General features: G+C 46.0%; 8 non-coding genes across 8 annotated transcripts; all 8 read left to right on the top strand.

Annotated features, from left to right (window-relative positions):
* Positions 1 to 223: 223 nt before the first annotated feature.
* Positions 224 to 414, top strand: LOC130340707 (U2 spliceosomal RNA). The gene has a single exon (XR_008880779.1). It is a non-coding gene; the product is annotated as a U2 spliceosomal RNA (small nuclear RNA).
* A 2,085-nt stretch (positions 415 to 2,499) lies between these two features.
* LOC130340706 (U2 spliceosomal RNA) lies at positions 2,500 to 2,690 on the top strand. The gene has a single exon (XR_008880778.1). It is a non-coding gene; the product is annotated as a U2 spliceosomal RNA (small nuclear RNA).
* Positions 2,691 to 4,783: 2,093 nt separating this feature from the next.
* LOC130340705 (U2 spliceosomal RNA) lies at positions 4,784 to 4,974 on the top strand. Its single transcript, XR_008880777.1, has one exon. It is a non-coding gene; the product is annotated as a U2 spliceosomal RNA (small nuclear RNA).
* Positions 4,975 to 7,060: 2,086 nt separating this feature from the next.
* LOC130340704 (U2 spliceosomal RNA) lies at positions 7,061 to 7,251 on the top strand. The gene has a single exon (XR_008880776.1). It is a non-coding gene; the product is annotated as a U2 spliceosomal RNA (small nuclear RNA).
* A 2,073-nt stretch (positions 7,252 to 9,324) lies between these two features.
* LOC130340703 (U2 spliceosomal RNA) lies at positions 9,325 to 9,515 on the top strand. Its single transcript, XR_008880775.1, has one exon. It is a non-coding gene; the product is annotated as a U2 spliceosomal RNA (small nuclear RNA).
* A 2,086-nt stretch (positions 9,516 to 11,601) lies between these two features.
* Positions 11,602 to 11,792, top strand: LOC130340701 (U2 spliceosomal RNA). The gene has a single exon (XR_008880773.1). It is a non-coding gene; the product is annotated as a U2 spliceosomal RNA (small nuclear RNA).
* Positions 11,793 to 13,876: 2,084 nt separating this feature from the next.
* On the top strand, positions 13,877 to 14,067 carry LOC130340700 (U2 spliceosomal RNA). Its single transcript, XR_008880772.1, has one exon. It is a non-coding gene; the product is annotated as a U2 spliceosomal RNA (small nuclear RNA).
* A 2,090-nt stretch (positions 14,068 to 16,157) lies between these two features.
* LOC130340698 (U2 spliceosomal RNA) lies at positions 16,158 to 16,348 on the top strand. The gene has a single exon (XR_008880771.1). It is a non-coding gene; the product is annotated as a U2 spliceosomal RNA (small nuclear RNA).
* Positions 16,349 to 17,707: the final 1,359 nt, after the last annotated feature.

Raw genomic sequence — 17,707 nt, 5'->3', positions numbered from 1 at the left:
TCCGGGTTATGGATTGCATTTAAAAAGGCCCCGTGGGAGTGCAATGGGCCCCTGTCTTGCTGCTTAGCAATAATGGTATGGGTTTAGGTTCTGCTGTGTGTACTGGTGGTTGACTGCCCCCCAGCCCAGAGTGTGCATGGAAAATTGTCTGGCAGCCTCCCTGACAGCAAGCAGTGATAGTGCCCATGAAGGGGACCTTGTTGGGCCCGCCCCTTTCACGGTTATCGCTTCTCGGCCTTTTGGCTAAGATCAAGTGTAGTATCTGTTCTTATCAGTTTAATATCTGATACGTCCCCTATCTGGGGACCATATATTAAATGGATTTTTGAGAACGGGGGCCGATTTCGAAGCTTGCTTCCGTCGCCCTATGCATTGACCCGATATGGCAGTATCTTCGGGTACAGTGCACCACCCCCTTACAGGGTTAAAAAGAAAGATTCCTACTTTCATTGCTACCTGCTTGCTGGCTAGCCAGCTAGCCAGCCCTGTGGGCCTTGCTGCTGCTGCTGCTGCAGCCAAAAAACAAAAGGTGGTGCTGCTGCTGCTTCTGCTTCTGCTTGTGTCTGGCCGCTGTTGGAGCGTCCAGGCACAGGACTTCTGCTGCTGCTGACTAAATGGCCTCCTTAATTGGATCATTTGAGTAGCCAGCACACCTGTGCAGGTAGGGCATGACATGATAGGCAGCTGCCTTGATAGCGGGTGGGTGCTGAATGTTCCTAATTGACAAAATAAGATTAATGCTTATGAAGAAATATAAAATCTCATCCCTTCCCCAATATCGCGCCACACCCCTACCCCTTAATTCCCTGGTTGAACTTGATGGACATATGTCTTTTTTCGACCGTACTAACTATGTAACTATGTAACATAACATGGGGGGGGGGGTCTCCTGGCTGTTCACACAGGTGTGTCATTGCTGTACATTGACCATGCATTGCTTCTGTGGTATTGCAAAGGCAAAGACAAATGCTTCCAGCCATCCATTGCACTAATGGATTGGTCATCAGCTGGCTGTCTATGTCCCGCATCAATATAGACCAAAGTACAGAGGGTTAGGCTATGCTATTGTGCACCTACCTGATGCATCAGAAGGTGCGAGGCCCTTGCTAAATTCTGTGCACAGACTTTGAGATCTATGCTTTAGACTGTATCTAAACCTGCTCCAACATGGACTGACATTCTGGCCTACTTTCAGCCGATGCGACTTGTCTGTCGCTGAACAGTCGCTTTTTATGTATTCAGCACCTATGTATAATGTTGTAAAAATGCTCTAGAAGCTAAAGCCGCAGAAATGTCACACATATTTGGCCTGCAACTTTCTGTGCGACAAATTCAGACAGGAAAAATCAGTATAAATCCTTAGAAAATTATCCCCCAGTGTCTCCATCTGCTGGCGGTATTGAATAAGCATTGCTGCACTGATGGGGTATGCATTAGACGAAAAAAAAGAAGAAAAAGAAGAATAATACGCCCAGAAAAGAGGCGAAAAGGAGAAAAACGTAAAAAAACGTGAAAAAAAAGTAAGAGGAAGAGAAGGGAAAAAAAGGTGGAAATGGGTTTAAAAGTGATTTCGGCGGAGAAATATATATATATATATATATATATATATATATATATATATATATACGCGCACACACACACATATATATAAACGTATTCTCCGTTGAGATATTGCAGCCGCTGCTGTGTCCAGGCCCAGGAGCCTTAGCACTGTGCTGTGATGTCACTCAATACCACTGACATCACTAGGTGTAAACAACATCTCTCCTTTGCTGTGTATGTGACTATGGAGCTGTTTGGTGATGTCGTCTATTATGGCCTTCATAGAAGCAACAGGAGATTGTTGCATCCATCTAGAACCCTCAGAACTACAGTGCTATGATGTCACTCACTTCCACAGGCCTTGCAGAGTGTAAACAACAACAACCCAGCTTTGTTGTGTATGTAACCATAGGGATTTGTGATGTCACCTAGAACCTTCACAGCAGCGACAGCTTTATGAGGAGCATCAGCACTGCTCTGCCTGAGCAGAACCATCACCGCCATAGGTTGTCAAATAACCCGGGTTTAACCCACACAGGTAAGTCCAATGGGGTGCAGGCATGTCCTCTATGCTTACAGCTTCCCGTGGGTGTTGGTTTGATACCGTTTGGGGACAGCCAAGGAGGCATCTGCAGGCAACAAAGGTAGGTGTGTGCTTGTGTGTGTGTTTCCTATGCAGATCCTAAGCCCAGTGTCACATGCAAGTAGGAGGAGTAAGAAGGGTTCCTGGCAAATCCGGGTTATGGATTGCATTTAAAAAGGCCCCGTGGGAGTGCAATGGGCCCCTGTCTTGCTGCTTAGCAATAATGGTATGGGTTTAGGTTCTGCTGTGTGTACTGGTGGTTGACTGCCCCCCAGCCCAGAGTGTGCATGGAAAATTGTCTGGCAGCCTCCCTGACAGCAAGCAGTGATAGTGCCCATGAAGGGGACCTTGTTGGGCCCGCCCCTTTCACGGTTATCGCTTCTCGGCCTTTTGGCTAAGATCAAGTGTAGTATCTGTTCTTATCAGTTTAATATCTGATACGTCCCCTATCTGGGGACCATATATTAAATGGATTTTTGAGAACGGGGGCCGATTTCGAAGCTTGCTTCCGTCGCCCTATGCATTGACCCGATATGGCAGTATCTTCGGGTACAGTGCACCACCCCCTTACAGGGTTAAAAAGAAAGATTCCTACTTTCATTGCTACCTGCTTGCTGGCTAGCCAGCTAGCCAGCCCTGTGGGCCTTGCTGCTGCTGCTGCTGCAGCCAAAAAACAAAAGGTGGTGCTGCTGCTGCTTCTGCTTCTGCTTGTGTCTGGCCGCTGTTGGAGCGTCCAGGCACAGGACTTCTGCTGCTGCTGACTAAATGGCCTCCTTAATTGGATCATTTGAGTAGCCAGCACACCTGTGCAGGTAGGGCATGACATGATAGGCAGCTGCCTTGATAGCGGGTGGGTGCTGAATGTTCCTAATTGACAAAATAAGATTAATGCTTATGAAGAAATATAAAATCTCATCCCTTCCCCAATATCGCGCCACACCCCTACCCCTTAATTCCCTGGTTGAACTTGATGGACATATGTCTTTTTTCGACCGTACTAACTATGTAACTATGTAACATAACATGGGGGGGGGGGTCTCCTGGCTGTTCACACAGGTGTGTCATTGCTGTACATTGACCATGCATTGCTTCTGTGGTATTGCAAAGGCAAAGACAAATGCTTCCAGCCATCCATTGCACTAATGGATTGGTCATCAGCTGGCTGTCTATGTCCCGCATCAATATAGACCAAAGTACAGAGGGTTAGGCTATGCTATTGTGCACCTACCTGATGCATCAGAAGGTGCGAGGCCCTTGCTAAATTCTGTGCACAGACTTTGAGATCTATGCTTTAGACTGTATCTAAACCTGCTCCAACATGGACTGACATTCTGGCCTACTTTCAGCCGATGCGACTTGTCTGTCGCTGAACAGTCGCTTTTTATGTATTCAGCACCTATGTATAATGTTGTAAAAATGCTCTAGAAGCTAAAGCCGCAGAAATGTCACACATATTTGGCCTGCAACTTTCTGTGCGACAAATTCAGACAGGAAAAATCAGTATAAATCCTTAGAAAATTATCCCCCAGTGTCTCCATCTGCTGGCGGTATTGAATAAGCATTGCTGCACTGATGGGGTATGCATTAGACGAAAAAAAAGAAGAAAAAGAAGAATAATACGCCCAGAAAAGAGGCGAAAAGGAGAAAAACGTAAAAAAACGTGAAAAAAAAGTAAGAGGAAGAGAAGGGAAAAAAAGGTGGAAATGGGTTTAAAAGTGATTTCGGCGGAGAAATATATATATATATATATATATATATATATATATATATATATATATATATATACGCGCACACACACACATATATATAAACGTATTCTCCGTTGAGATATTGCAGCCGCTGCTGTGTCCAGGCCCAGGAGCCTTAGCACTGTGCTGTGATGTCACTCAATACCACTGACATCACTAGGTGTAAACAACATCTCTCCTTTGCTGTGTATGTGACTATGGAGCTGTTTGGTGATGTCGTCTATTATGGCCTTCATAGAAGCAACAGGAGATTGTTGCATCCATCTAGAACCCTCAGAACTACAGTGCTATGATGTCACTCACTTCCACAGGCCTTGCAGAGTGTAAACAACAACAACCCAGCTTTGTTGTGTATGTAACCATAGGGATTTGTGATGTCACCTAGAACCTTCACAGCAGCGACAGCTTTATGAGGAGCATCAGCACTGCTCTGCCTGAGCAGAACCATCACCGCCATAGGTTGTCAAATAACCCGGGTTTAACCCACACAGGTAAGTCCAATGGGGTGCAGGCATGTCCTCTATGCTTACAGCTTCCCGTGGGTGTTGGTTTGATACCGTTTGGGGACAGCCAAGGAGGCATCTGCAGGCAACAAAGGTAGGTGTGTGCTTGTGTGTGTGTTTCCTATGCAGATCCTAAGCCCAGTGTCACATGCAAGTAGGAGGAGTAAGAAGGGTTCCTGGCAAATCCGGGTTATGGATTGCATTTAAAAAGGCCCCGTGGGAGTGCAATGGGCCCCTGTCTTGCTGCTTAGCAATAATGGTATGGGTTTAGGTTCTGCTGTGTGTACTGGTGGTTGACTGCCCCCCAGCCCAGAGTGTGCATGGAAAATTGTCTGGCAGCCTCCCTGACAGCAAGCAGTGATAGTGCCCATGAAGGGGACCTTGTTGGGCCCGCCCCTTTCACGGTTATCGCTTCTCGGCCTTTTGGCTAAGATCAAGTGTAGTATCTGTTCTTATCAGTTTAATATCTGATACGTCCCCTATCTGGGGACCATATATTAAATGGATTTTTGAGAACGGGGGCCGATTTCGAAGCTTGCTTCCGTCGCCCTATGCATTGACCCGATATGGCAGTATCTTCGGGTACAGTGCACCACCCCCTTACAGGGTTAAAAAGAAAGATTCCTACTTTCATTGCTACCTGCTTGCTGGCTAGCCAGCTAGCCAGCCCTGTGGGCCTTGCTGCTGCTGCAGCCAAAAAACAAAAGGTGGTGCTGCTGCTGCTTCTGCTTCTGCTTGTGTCTGGCCGCTGTTGGAGCGTCCAGGCACAGGACTTCTGCTGCTGCTGACTAAATGGCCTCCTTAATTGGATCATTTGAGTAGCCAGCACACCTGTGCAGGTAGGGCATGACATGATAGGCAGCTGCCTTGATAGCGGGTGGGTGCTGAATGTTCCTAATTGACAAAATAAGATTAATGCTTATGAAGAAATATAAAATCTCATCCCTTCCCCAATATCGCGCCACACCCCTACCCCTTAATTCCCTGGTTGAACTTGATGGACATATGTCTTTTTTCGACCGTACTAACTATGTAACTATGTAACATAACATGGGGGGGGGGGGGGGGGGGGGGGGTCTCCTGGCTGTTCACACAGGTGTGTCATTGCTGTACATTGACCATGCATTGCTTCTGTGGTATTGCAAAGGCAAAGACAAATGCTTCCAGCCATCCATTGCACTAATGGATTGGTCATCAGCTGGCTGTCTATGTCCCGCATCAATATAGACCAAAGTACAGAGGGTTAGGCTATGCTATTGTGCACCTACCTGATGCATCAGAAGGTGCGAGGCCCTTGCTAAATTCTGTGCACAGACTTTGAGATCTATGCTTTAGACTGTATCTAAACCTGCTCCAACATGGACTGACATTCTGGCCTACTTTCAGCCGATGCGACTTGTCTGTCGCTGAACAGTCGCTTTTTATGTATTCAGCACCTATGTATAATGTTGTAAAAATGCTCTAGAAGCTAAAGTCGCAGAAATGTCACACATATTTGGCCTGCAACTTTCTGTGCGACAAATTCAGACAGGAAAAATCAGTATAAATCCTTAGAAAATTATCCCCCAGTGTCTCCATCTGCTGGCGGTATTGAATAAGCATTGCTGCACTGATGGGGTATGCATTAGACGAAAAAAAAGAAGAAAAAGAAGAATAATACGCCCAGAAAAGAGGCGAAAAGGAGAAAAACGTAAAAAAACGTGAAAAAAAAGTAAGAGGAAGAGAAGGGAAAAAAAGGTGGAAATGGGTTTAAAAGTGATTTCGGCGGAGAAATATATATATATATATATATATATATATATATATATATACGCGCACACACACACATATATATAAACGTATTCTCCGTTGAGATATTGCAGCCGCTGCTGTGTCCAGGCCCAGGAGCCTTAGCACTGTGCTGTGATGTCACTCAATACCACTGACATCACTAGGTGTAAACAACATCTCTCCTTTGCTGTGTATGTGACTATGGAGCTGTTTGGTGATGTCGTCTATTATGGCCTTCATAGAAGCAACAGGAGATTGTTGCATCCATCTAGAACCCTCAGAACTACAGTGCTATGATGTCACTCACTTCCACAGGCCTTGCAGAGTGTAAACAACAACAACCCAGCTTTGTTGTGTATGTAACCATAGGGATTTGTGATGTCACCTAGAACCTTCACAGCAGCGACAGCTTTATGAGGAGCATCAGCACTGCTCTGCCTGAGCAGAACCATCACCGCCATAGGTTGTCAAATAACCCGGATTTAACCCACACAGGTAAGTCCAATGGGGTGCAGGCATGTCCTCTATGCTTACAGCTTCCCGTGGGTGTTGGTTTGATACCGTTTGGGGACAGCCAAGGAGGCATCTGCAGGCAACAAAGGTAGGTGTGTGCTTGTGTGTGTGTTTCCTATGCAGATCCTAAGCCCAGTGTCACATGCAAGTAGGAGGAGTAAGAAGGGTTCCTGGCAAATCCGGGTTATGGATTGCATTTAAAAAGGCCCCGTGGGAGTGCAATGGGCCCCTGTCTTGCTGCTTAGCAATAATGGTATGGGTTTAGGTTCTGCTGTGTGTACTGGTGGTTGACTGCCCCCCAGCCCAGAGTGTGCATGGAAAATTGTCTGGCAGCCTCCCTGACAGCAAGCAGTGATAGTGCCCATGAAGGGGACCTTGTTGGGCCCGCCCCTTTCACGGTTATCGCTTCTCGGCCTTTTGGCTAAGATCAAGTGTAGTATCTGTTCTTATCAGTTTAATATCTGATACGTCCCCTATCTGGGGACCATATATTAAATGGATTTTTGAGAACGGGGGCCGATTTCGAAGCTTGCTTCCGTCGCCCTATGCATTGACCCGATATGGCAGTATCTTCGGGTACAGTGCACCACCCCCTTACAGGGTTAAAAAGAAAGATTCCTACTTTCATTGCTACCTGCTTGCTGGCTAGCCAGCTAGCCAGCCCTGTGGGCCTTGCTGCTGCAGCCAAAAAACAAAAGGTGGTGCTGCTTCTGCTTCTGCTTCTGCTTGTGTCTGGCCGCTGTTGGAGCGTCCAGGCACAGGACTTCTGCTGCTGCTGACTAAATGGCCTCCTTAATTGGATCATTTGAGTAGCCAGCACACCTGTGCAGGTAGGGCATGACATGATAGGCAGCTGCCTTGATAGCGGGTGGGTGCTGAATGTTCCTAATTGACAAAATAAGATTAATGCTTATGAAGAAATATAAAATCTCATCCCTTCCCCAATATCGCGCCACACCCCTACCCCTTAATTCCCTGGTTGAACTTGATGGACATATGTCTTTTTTCGACCGTACTAACTATGTAACTATGTAACATAACATGGGGGGGGGGGGTCTCCTGGCTGTTCACACAGGTGTGTCATTGCTGTACATTGACCATGCATTGCTTCTGTGGTATTGCAAAGGCAAAGACAAATGCTTCCAGCCATCCATTGCACTAATGGATTGGTCATCAGCTGGCTGTCTATGTCCCGCATCAATATAGACCAAAGTACAGAGGGTTAGGCTATGCTATTGTGCACCTACCTGATGCATCAGAAGGTGCGAGGCCCTTGCTAAATTCTGTGCACAGACTTTGAGATCTATGCTTTAGACTGTATCTAAACCTGCTCCAACATGGACTGACATTCTGGCCTACTTTCAGCCAATGCGACTTGTCTGTCGCTGAACAGTCGCTTTTTATGTATTCAGCACCTATGTATAATGTTGTAAAAATGCTCTAGAAGCTAAAGTCGCAGAAATGTCACACATATTTGGCCTGCAACTTTCTGTGCGACAAATTCAGACAGGAAAAATCAGTATAAATCCTTAGAAAATTATCCCCCAGTGTCTCCATCTGCTGGCGGTATTGAATAAGCATTGCTGCACTGATGGGGTATGCATTAGACGAAAAAAAAGAAGAAAAAGAAGAATAATACGCCCAGAAAAGAGGCGAAAAGGAGAAAAACGTAAAAAAACGTGAAAAAAAAGTAAGAGGAAGAGAAGGGAAAAAAAGGTGGAAATGGGTTTAAAAGTGATTTCGGCGGAGAAATATATATATATATATATATATATATATATATATATATATACGCGCACACACACACATATATATAAACGTATTCTCCGTTGAGATATTGCAGCCGCTGCTGTGTCCAGGCCCAGGAGCCTTAGCACTGTGCTGTGATGTCACTCAATACCACTGACATCACTAGGTGTAAACAACATCTCTCCTTTGCTGTGTATGTGACTATGGAGCTGTTTGGTGATGTCGTCTATTATGGCCTTCATAGAAGCAACAGGAGATTGTTGCATCCATCTAGAACCCTCAGAACTACAGTGCTATGATGTCACTCACTTCCACAGGCCTTGCAGAGTGTAAACAACAACAACCCAGCTTTGTTGTGTATGTAACCATAGGGATTTGTGATGTCACCTAGAACCTTCACAGCAGCGACAGCTTTATGAGGAGCATCAGCACTGCTCTGCCTGAGCAGAACCATCACCGCCATAGGTTGTCAAATAACCCGGATTTAACCCACACAGGTAAGTCCAATGGGGTGCAGGCATGTCCTCTATGCTTACAGCTTCCCGTGGGTGTTGGTTTGATACCGTTTGGGGACAGCCAAGGAGGCATCTGCAGGCAACAAAGGTAGGTGTGTGCTTGTGTGTGTGTTTCCTATGCAGATCCTAAGCCCAGTGTCACATGCAAGTAGGAGGAGTAAGAAGGGTTCCTGGCAAATCCGGGTTATGGATTGCATTTAAAAAGGCCCCGTGGGAGTGCAATGGGCCCCTGTCTTGCTGCTTAGCAATAATGGTATGGGTTTAGGTTCTGCTGTGTGTACTGGTGGTTGACTGCCCCCCAGCCCAGAGTGTGCATGGAAAATTGTCTGGCAGCCTCCCTGACAGCAAGCAGTGATAGTGCCCATGAAGGGGACCTTGTTGGGCCCGCCCCTTTCACGGTTATCGCTTCTCGGCCTTTTGGCTAAGATCAAGTGTAGTATCTGTTCTTATCAGTTTAATATCTGATACGTCCCCTATCTGGGGACCATATATTAAATGGATTTTTGAGAACGGGGGCCGATTTCGAAGCTTGCTTCCGTCGCCCTATGCATTGACCCGATATGGCAGTATCTTCGGGTACAGTGCACCACCCCCTTACAGGGTTAAAAAGAAAGATTCCTACTTTCATTGCTACCTGCTTGCTGGCTAGCCAGCTAGCCAGCCCTGTGGGCCTTGCTGCTGCTGCAGCCAAAAAACAAAAGGTGGTGCTGCTGCTGCTTCTGCTTCTGCTTGTGTCTGGCCCCTGTTGGAGCGTCCAGGCACAGGACTTCTGCTGCTGCTGACTAAATGGCCTCCTTAATTGGATCATTTGAGTAGCCAGCACACCTGTGCAGGTAGGGCATGACATGATAGGCAGCTGCCTTGATAGCGGGTGGGTGCTGAATGTTCCTAATTGACAAAATAAGATTAATGCTTATGAAGAAATATAAAATCTCATCCCTTCCCCAATATCGCGCCACACCCCTACCCCTTAATTCCCTGGTTGAACGTGATGGACATATGTCTTTTTTCGACCGTACTAACTATGTAACTATGTAACATAACATGGGGGGGGGGGGGGTCTCCTGGCTGTTCACACAGGTGTGTCATTGCTGTACATTGACCATGCATTGCTTCTGTGGTATTGCAAAGGCAAAGACAAATGCTTCCAGCCATCCATTGCACTAATGGATTGGTCATCAGCTGGCTGTCTATGTCCCGCATCAATATAGACCAAAGTACAGAGGGTTAGGCTATGCTATTGTGCACCTACCTGATGCATCAGAAGGTGCGAGGCCCTTGCTAAATTCTGTGCACAGACTTTGAGATCTATGCTTTAGACTGTATCTAAACCTGCTCCAACATGGACTGACATTCTGGCCTACTTTCAGCCGATGCGACTTGTCTGTCGCTGAACAGTCGCTTTTTATGTATTCAGCACCTATGTATAATGTTGTAAAAATGCTCTAGAAGCTAAAGTCGCAGAAATGTCACACATATTTGGCCTGCAACTTTCTGTGCGACAAATTCAGACAGGAAAAATCAGTATAAATCCTTAGAAAATTATCCCCCAGTGTCTCCATCTGCTGGCGGTATTGAATAAGCATTGCTGCACTGATGGGGTATGCATTAGACGAAAAAAAAGAAGAAAAAGAAGAATAATACGCCCAGAAAAGAGGCGAAAAGGAGAAAAACGTAAAAAAACGTGAAAAAAAAGTAAGAGGAAGAGAAGGGAAAAAAAGGTGGAAATGGGTTTAAAAGTGATTTCGGCGGAGAAATATATATATATATATATATATATATATATATATATATATATATATATATGCGCACACACACACATAGATATAAACGTATTCTCCGTTGAGATATTGCAGCCGCTGCTGTGTCCAGGCCCAGGAGCCTTAGCACTGTGCTGTGATGTCACTCAATACCACTGACATCACTAGGTGTAAACAACATCTCTCCTTTGCTGTGTATGTGACTATGGAGCTGTTTGGTGATGTCGTCTATTATGGCCTTCATAGAAGCAACAGGAGATTGTTGCATCCATCTAGAACCCTCAGAACTACAGTGCTATGATGTCACTCACTTCCACAGGCCTTGCAGAGTGTAAACAACAACAACCCAGCTTTGTTGTGTATGTAACCATAGGGATTTGTGATGTCACCTAGAACCTTCACAGCAGCGACAGCTTTATGAGGAGCATCAGCACTGCTCTGCCTGAGCAGAACCATCACCGCCATAGGTTGTCAAATAACCCGGATTTAACCCACACAGGTAAGTCCAATGGGGTGCAGGCATGTCCTCTATGCTTACAGCTTCCCGTGGGTGTTGGTTTGATACCGTTTGGGGACAGCCAAGGAGGCATCTGCAGGCAACAAAGGTAGGTGTGTGCTTGTGTGTGTGTTTCCTATGCAGATCCTAAGCCCAGTGTCACATGCAAGTAGGAGGAGTAAGAAGGGTTCCTGGCAAATCCGGGTTATGGATTGCATTTAAAAAGGCCCCGTGGGAGTGCAATGGGCCCCTGTCTTGCTGCTTAGCAATAATGGTATGGGTTTAGGTTCTGCTGTGTGTACTGGTGGTTGACTGCCCCCCAGCCCAGAGTGTGCATGGAAAATTGTCTGGCAGCCTCCCTGACAGCAAGCAGTGATAGTGCCCATGAAGGGGACCTTGTTGGGCCCGCCCCTTTCACGGTTATCGCTTCTCGGCCTTTTGGCTAAGATCAAGTGTAGTATCTGTTCTTATCAGTTTAATATCTGATACGTCCCCTATCTGGGGACCATATATTAAATGGATTTTTGAGAACGGGGGCCGATTTCGAAGCTTGCTTCCGTCGCCCTATGCATTGACCCGATATGGCAGTATCTTCGGGTACAGTGCACCACCCCCTTACAGGGTTAAAAAGAAAGATTCCTACTTTCATTGCTACCTGCTTGCTGGCTAGCCAGCTAGCCAGCCCTGTGGGCCTTGCTGCTGCTGCAGCCAAAAAACAAAAGGTGGTGCTGCTGCTGCTTCTGCTTCTGCTTGTGTCTGGCCCCTGTTGGAGCGTCCAGGCACAGGACTTCTGCTGCTGCTGACTAAATGGCCTCCTTAATTGGATCATTTGAGTAGCCAGCACACCTGTGCAGGTAGGGCATGACATGATAGGCAGCTGCCTTGATAGCGGGTGGGTGCTGAATGTTCCTAATTGACAAAATAAGATTAATGCTTATGAAGAAATATAAAATCTCATCCCTTCCCCAATATCGCGCCACACCCCTACCCCTTAATTCCCTGGTTGAACGTGATGGACATATGTCTTTTTTCGACCGTACTAACTATGTAACTATGTAACATAACATGGGGGGGGGGGGGGTCTCCTGGCTGTTCACACAGGTGTGTCATTGCTGTACATTGACCATGCATTGCTTCTGTGGTATTGCAAAGGCAAAGACAAATGCTTCCAGCCATCCATTGCACTAATGGATTGGTCATCAGCTGGCTGTCTATGTCCCGCATCAATATAGACCAAAGTACAGAGGGTTAGGCTATGCTATTGTGCACCTACCTGATGCATCAGAAGGTGCGAGGCCCTTGCTAAATTCTGTGCACAGACTTTGAGATCTATGCTTTAGACTGTATCTAAACCTGCTCCAACATGGACTGACATTCTGGCCTACTTTCAGCCGATGCGACTTGTCTGTCGCTGAACAGTCGCTTTTTATGTATTCAGCACCTATGTATAATGTTGTAAAAATGCTCTAGAAGCTAAAGTCGCAGAAATGTCACACATATTTGGCCTGCAACTTTCTGTGCGACAAATTCAGACAGGAAAAATCAGTATAAATCCTTAGAAAATTATCCCCCAGTGTCTCCATCTGCTGGCGGTATTGAATAAGCATTGCTGCACTGATGGGGTATGCATTAGACGAAAAAAAAGAAGAAAAAGAAGAATAATACGCCCAGAAAAGAGGCGAAAAGGAGAAAAACGTAAAAAAACGTGAAAAAAAAGTAAGAGGAAGAGAAGGGAAAAAAAGGTGGAAATGGGTTTAAAAGTGATTTCGGCGGAGAAATATATATATATATATATATATATATATATATATATATATATATATATGCGCACACACACACATAGATATAAACGTATTCTCCGTTGAGATATTGCAGCCGCTGCTGTGTCCAGGCCCAGGAGCCTTAGCACTGTGCTGTGATGTCACTCAATACCACTGACATCACTAGGTGTAAACAACATCTCTCCTTTGCTGTGTATGTGACTATGGAGCTGTTTGGTGATGTCGTCTATTACGGCCTTCATAGAAGCAACAGGAGATTGTTGCATCCATCTTGAACCCTCAGAACTACAGTGCTATGATGTCACTCACTTCCACAGGCCTTGCAGAGTGTAAACAACAACAACCCAGCTTTGTTGTGTATGTAACCAAAGGGATTTGTGATGTCACCTAGAACCTTCACAGCAGCGACAGCTTTATGAGGAGCATCAGCACTGCTCTGCCTGAGCAGAACCATCACCGCCATAGGTTGTCAAATAACCCGGATTTAACCCACACAGGTAAGTCCAATGGGGTGCAGGCATGTCCTCTATGCTTACAGCTTCCCGTGGGTGTTGGTTTGATACCGTTTGGGGACAGCCAAGGAGGCATCTGCAGGCAACAAAGGTAGGTGTGTGCTTGTGTGTGTGTTTCCTATGCAGATCCTAAGCCCAGTGTCACATGCAAGTAGGAGGAGTAAGAAGGGTTCCTGGCAAATCCGGGTTATGGATTGCATTTAAAAAGGCCCCGTGGGAGTGCAATGGGCCCCTGTCTTGCTGCTTAGCAATAATGGTATGGGTTTAGGTTCTGCTGTGTGTACTGGTGGTTGACTGCCCCCCAGCCCAGAGTGTGCATGGAAAATTGTCTGGCAGCCTCCCTGACAGCAAGCAGTGATAGTGCCCATGAAGGGGACCTTGTTGGGCCCGCCCCTTTCACGGTTATCGCTTCTCGGCCTTTTGGCTAAGATCAAGTGTAGTATCTGTTCTTATCAGTTTAATATCTGATACGTCCCCTATCTGGGGACCATATATTAAATGGATTTTTGAGAACGGGGGCCGATTTCGAAGCTTGCTTCCGTCGCCCTATGCATTGACCCGATATGGCAGTATCTTCGGGTACAGTGCACCACCCCCTTACAGGGTTAAAAAGAAAGATTCCTACTTTCATTGCTACCTGCTTGCTGGCTAGCCAGCTAGCCAGCCCTGTGGGCCTTGCTGCTGCTGCAGCCAAAAAACAAAAGGTGGTGCTGCTGCTGCTTCTGCTGCTTCTGCTTCTGCTTGTGTCTGGCCCCTGTTGGAGCGTCCAGGCACAGGACTTCTGCTGCTGCTGACTAAATGGCCTCCTTAATTGGATCATTTGAGTAGCCAGCACACCTGTGCAGGTAGGGCATGACATGATAGGCAGCTGCCTTGATAGCGGGTGGGTGCTGAATGTTCCTAATTGACAAAATAAGATTAATGCTTATGAAGAAATATAAAATCTCATCCCTTCCCCAATATCGCGCCACACCCCTACCCCTTAATTCCCTGGTTGAACTTGATGGACATATGTCTTTTTTCGACCGTACTAACTATGTAACTATGTAACATAACATGGGGGAGGGGGGGGGGGGGGGTCTCCTGGCTGTTCACACAGGTGTGTCATTTCTGTACATTGACCATGCATTGCTTCTGTGGTATTGCAAAGGCAAAGACAAATGCTTCCAGCCATCCATTGCACTAATGGATTGGTCATCAGCTGGCTGTCTATGTCCCGCATCAATATAGACCAAAGTACAGAGGGTTAGGCTATGCTATTGTGCACCTACCTGATGCATCAGAAGGTGCGAGGCCCTTGCTAAATTCTGTGCACAGACTTTGAGATCTATGCTTTAGACTGTATCTAAACCTGCTCCAACATGGACTGACATTCTGGCCTACTTTCAGCCGATGCGACTTGTCTGTCGCTGAACAGTCGCTTTTTATGTATTCAGCACCTATGTATAATGTTGTAAAAATGCTCTAGAAGCTAAAGTCGCAGAAATGTCACACATATTTGGCCTGCAACTTTCTGTGCGACAAATTCAGACAGGAAAAATCAGTATAAATCCTTAGAAAATTATCCCCCAGTGTCTCCATCTGCTGGCGGTATTGAATAAGCATTGCTGCACTGATGGGGTATGCATTAGACGAAAAAAAAGAAGAAAAAGAAGAATAATACGCCCAGAAAAGAGGCGAAAAGGAGAAAAACGTAAAAAAACGTGAAAAAAAAGTAAGAGGAAGAGAAGGGAAAAAAAGGTGGAAATGGGTTTAAAAGTGATTTCGGCGGAGATATATATATATATATATATATATATATATATATATATACGCGCACACACACACATATATATAAACGTATTCTCCGTTGAGATATTGCAACCGCTGCTGTGTCCAGGCCCAGGAGCCTTAGCACTGTGCTGTGATGTCACTCAATACCACTGACATCACTAGGTGTAAACAACATCTCTCCTTTGCTGTGTATGTGACTATGGAGCTGTTTGGTGATGTCGTCTATTATGGCCTTCATAGAAGCAACAGGAGATTGTTGCATCCATCTAGAACCCTCAGAACTACAGTGCTATGATGTCACTCACTTCCACAGGCCTTGCAGAGTGTAAACAACAACAACCCAGCTTTGTTGTGTATGTAACCATAGGGATTTGTGATGTCACCTAGAACCTTCACAGCAGCGACAGCTTTATGAGGAGCATCAGCACTGCTCTGCCTGAGCAGAACCATCACCGCCATAGGTTGTCAAATAACCCGGGTTTAACCCACACAGGTAAGTCCAATGGGGTGCAGGCATGTCCTCTATGCTTACAGCTTCCCGTGGGTGTTGGTTTGATACCGTTTGGGGACAGCCAAGGAGGCATCTGCAGGCAACAAAGGTAGGTGTGTGCTTGTGTGTGTGTTTCCTATGCAGATCCTAAGCCCAGTGTCACATGCAAGTAGGAGGAGTAAGAAGGGTTCCTGGCAAATCCGGGTTATGGATTGCATTTAAAAAGGCCCCGTGGGAGTGCAATGGGCCCCTGTCTTGCTGCTTAGCAATAATGGTATGGGTTTAGGTTCTGCTGTGTGTACTGGTGGTTGACTGCCCCCCAGCCCAGAGTGTGCATGGAAAATTGTCTGGCAGCCTCCCTGACAGCAAGCAGTGATAGTGCCCATGAAGGGGACCTTGTTGGGCCCGCCCCTTTCACGGTTATCGCTTCTCGGCCTTTTGGCTAAGATCAAGTGTAGTATCTGTTCTTATCAGTTTAATATCTGATACGTCCCCTATCTGGGGACCATATATTAAATGGATTTTTGAGAACGGGGGCCGATTTCGAAGCTTGCTTCCGTCGCCCTATGCATTGACCCGATATGGCAGTATCTTCGGGTACAGTGCACCACCCCCTTACAGGGTTAAAAAGAAAGATTCCTACTTTCATTGCTACCTGCTTGCTGGCTAGCCAGCTAGCCAGCCCTGTGGGCCTTGCTGCTGCTGCTGCTGCAGCCAAAAAACAAAAGGTGGTGCTGCTGCTGCTTCTGCTTCTGCTTGTGTCTGGCCGCTGTTGGAGCGTCCAGGCACAGGACTTCTGCTGCTGCTGACTAAATGGCCTCCTTAATTGGATCATTTGAGTAGCCAGCACACCTGTGCAGGTAGGGCATGACATGATAGGCAGCTGCCTTGATAGCGGGTGGGTGCTGAATGTTCCTAATTGACAAAATAAGATTAATGCTTATGAAGAAATATAAAATCTCATCCCTTCCCCAATATCGCGCCACACCCCTACCCCTTAATTCCCTGGTTGAACTTGATGGACATATGTCTTTTTTCGACCGTACTAACTATGTAACTATGTAACATAACATGGGGGGGGGGGGGTCTCCTGGCTGTTCACACAGGTGTGTCATTGCTGTACATTGACCATGCATTGCTTCTGTGGTATTGCAAAGGCAAAGACAAATGCTTCCAGCCATCCATTGCACTAATGGATTGGTCATCAGCTGGCTGTCTATGTCCCGCATCAATATAGACCAAAGTACAGAGGGTTAGGCTATGCTATTGTGCACCTACCTGATGCATCAGAAGGTGCGAGGCCCTTGCTAAATTCTGTGCACAGACTTTGAGATCTATGCTTTAGACTGTATCTAAACCTGCTCCAACATGGACTGACATTCTGGCCTACTTTCAGCCGATGCGACTTGTCTGTCGCTGAACAGTCGCTTTTTATGTATTCAGCACCTATGTATAATGTTGTAAAAATGCTCTAGAAGCTAAAGTCGCAGAAATGTCACACATATTTGGCCTGCAACTTTCTGTGCGACAAATTCAGACAGGAAAAATCAGTATAAATCCTTAGAAAATTATCCCCCAGTGTCTCCATCTGCTGGCGGTATTGAATAAGCATTGCTGCACTGATGGGGTATGCATTAGACGAAAAAAAAGAAGAAAAAGAAGAATAATACGCCCAGAAAAGAGGCGAAAAGGAGAAAAACGTAAAAAAACGTGAAAAAAAAGTAAGAGGAAGAGAAGGGAAAAAAAGGTGGAAATGGGTTTAAAAGTGATTTCGGCGGAGAAATATATATATATATATATATATATATATATATATATATATATATATACGCGCACACACACACATATATATAAACGTATTCTCCGTTGAGATATTGCAGCCGCTGCTGTGTCCAGGCCCAGGAGCCTTAGCACTGTGCTGTGATGTCACTCAATACCACTGACATCACTAGGTGTAAACAACATCTCTCCT

The sequence above is a fragment of the Hyla sarda genome, unplaced genomic scaffold, assembly GCF_029499605.1.
Source record: "Hyla sarda isolate aHylSar1 unplaced genomic scaffold, aHylSar1.hap1 scaffold_599, whole genome shotgun sequence".
Lineage (NCBI taxonomy): Eukaryota > Metazoa > Chordata > Amphibia > Anura > Hylidae > Hyla > Hyla sarda.
Note: the sequence above shows the minus strand (reverse complement) of the source record. Positions and strands in the feature narration are given on the sequence as shown.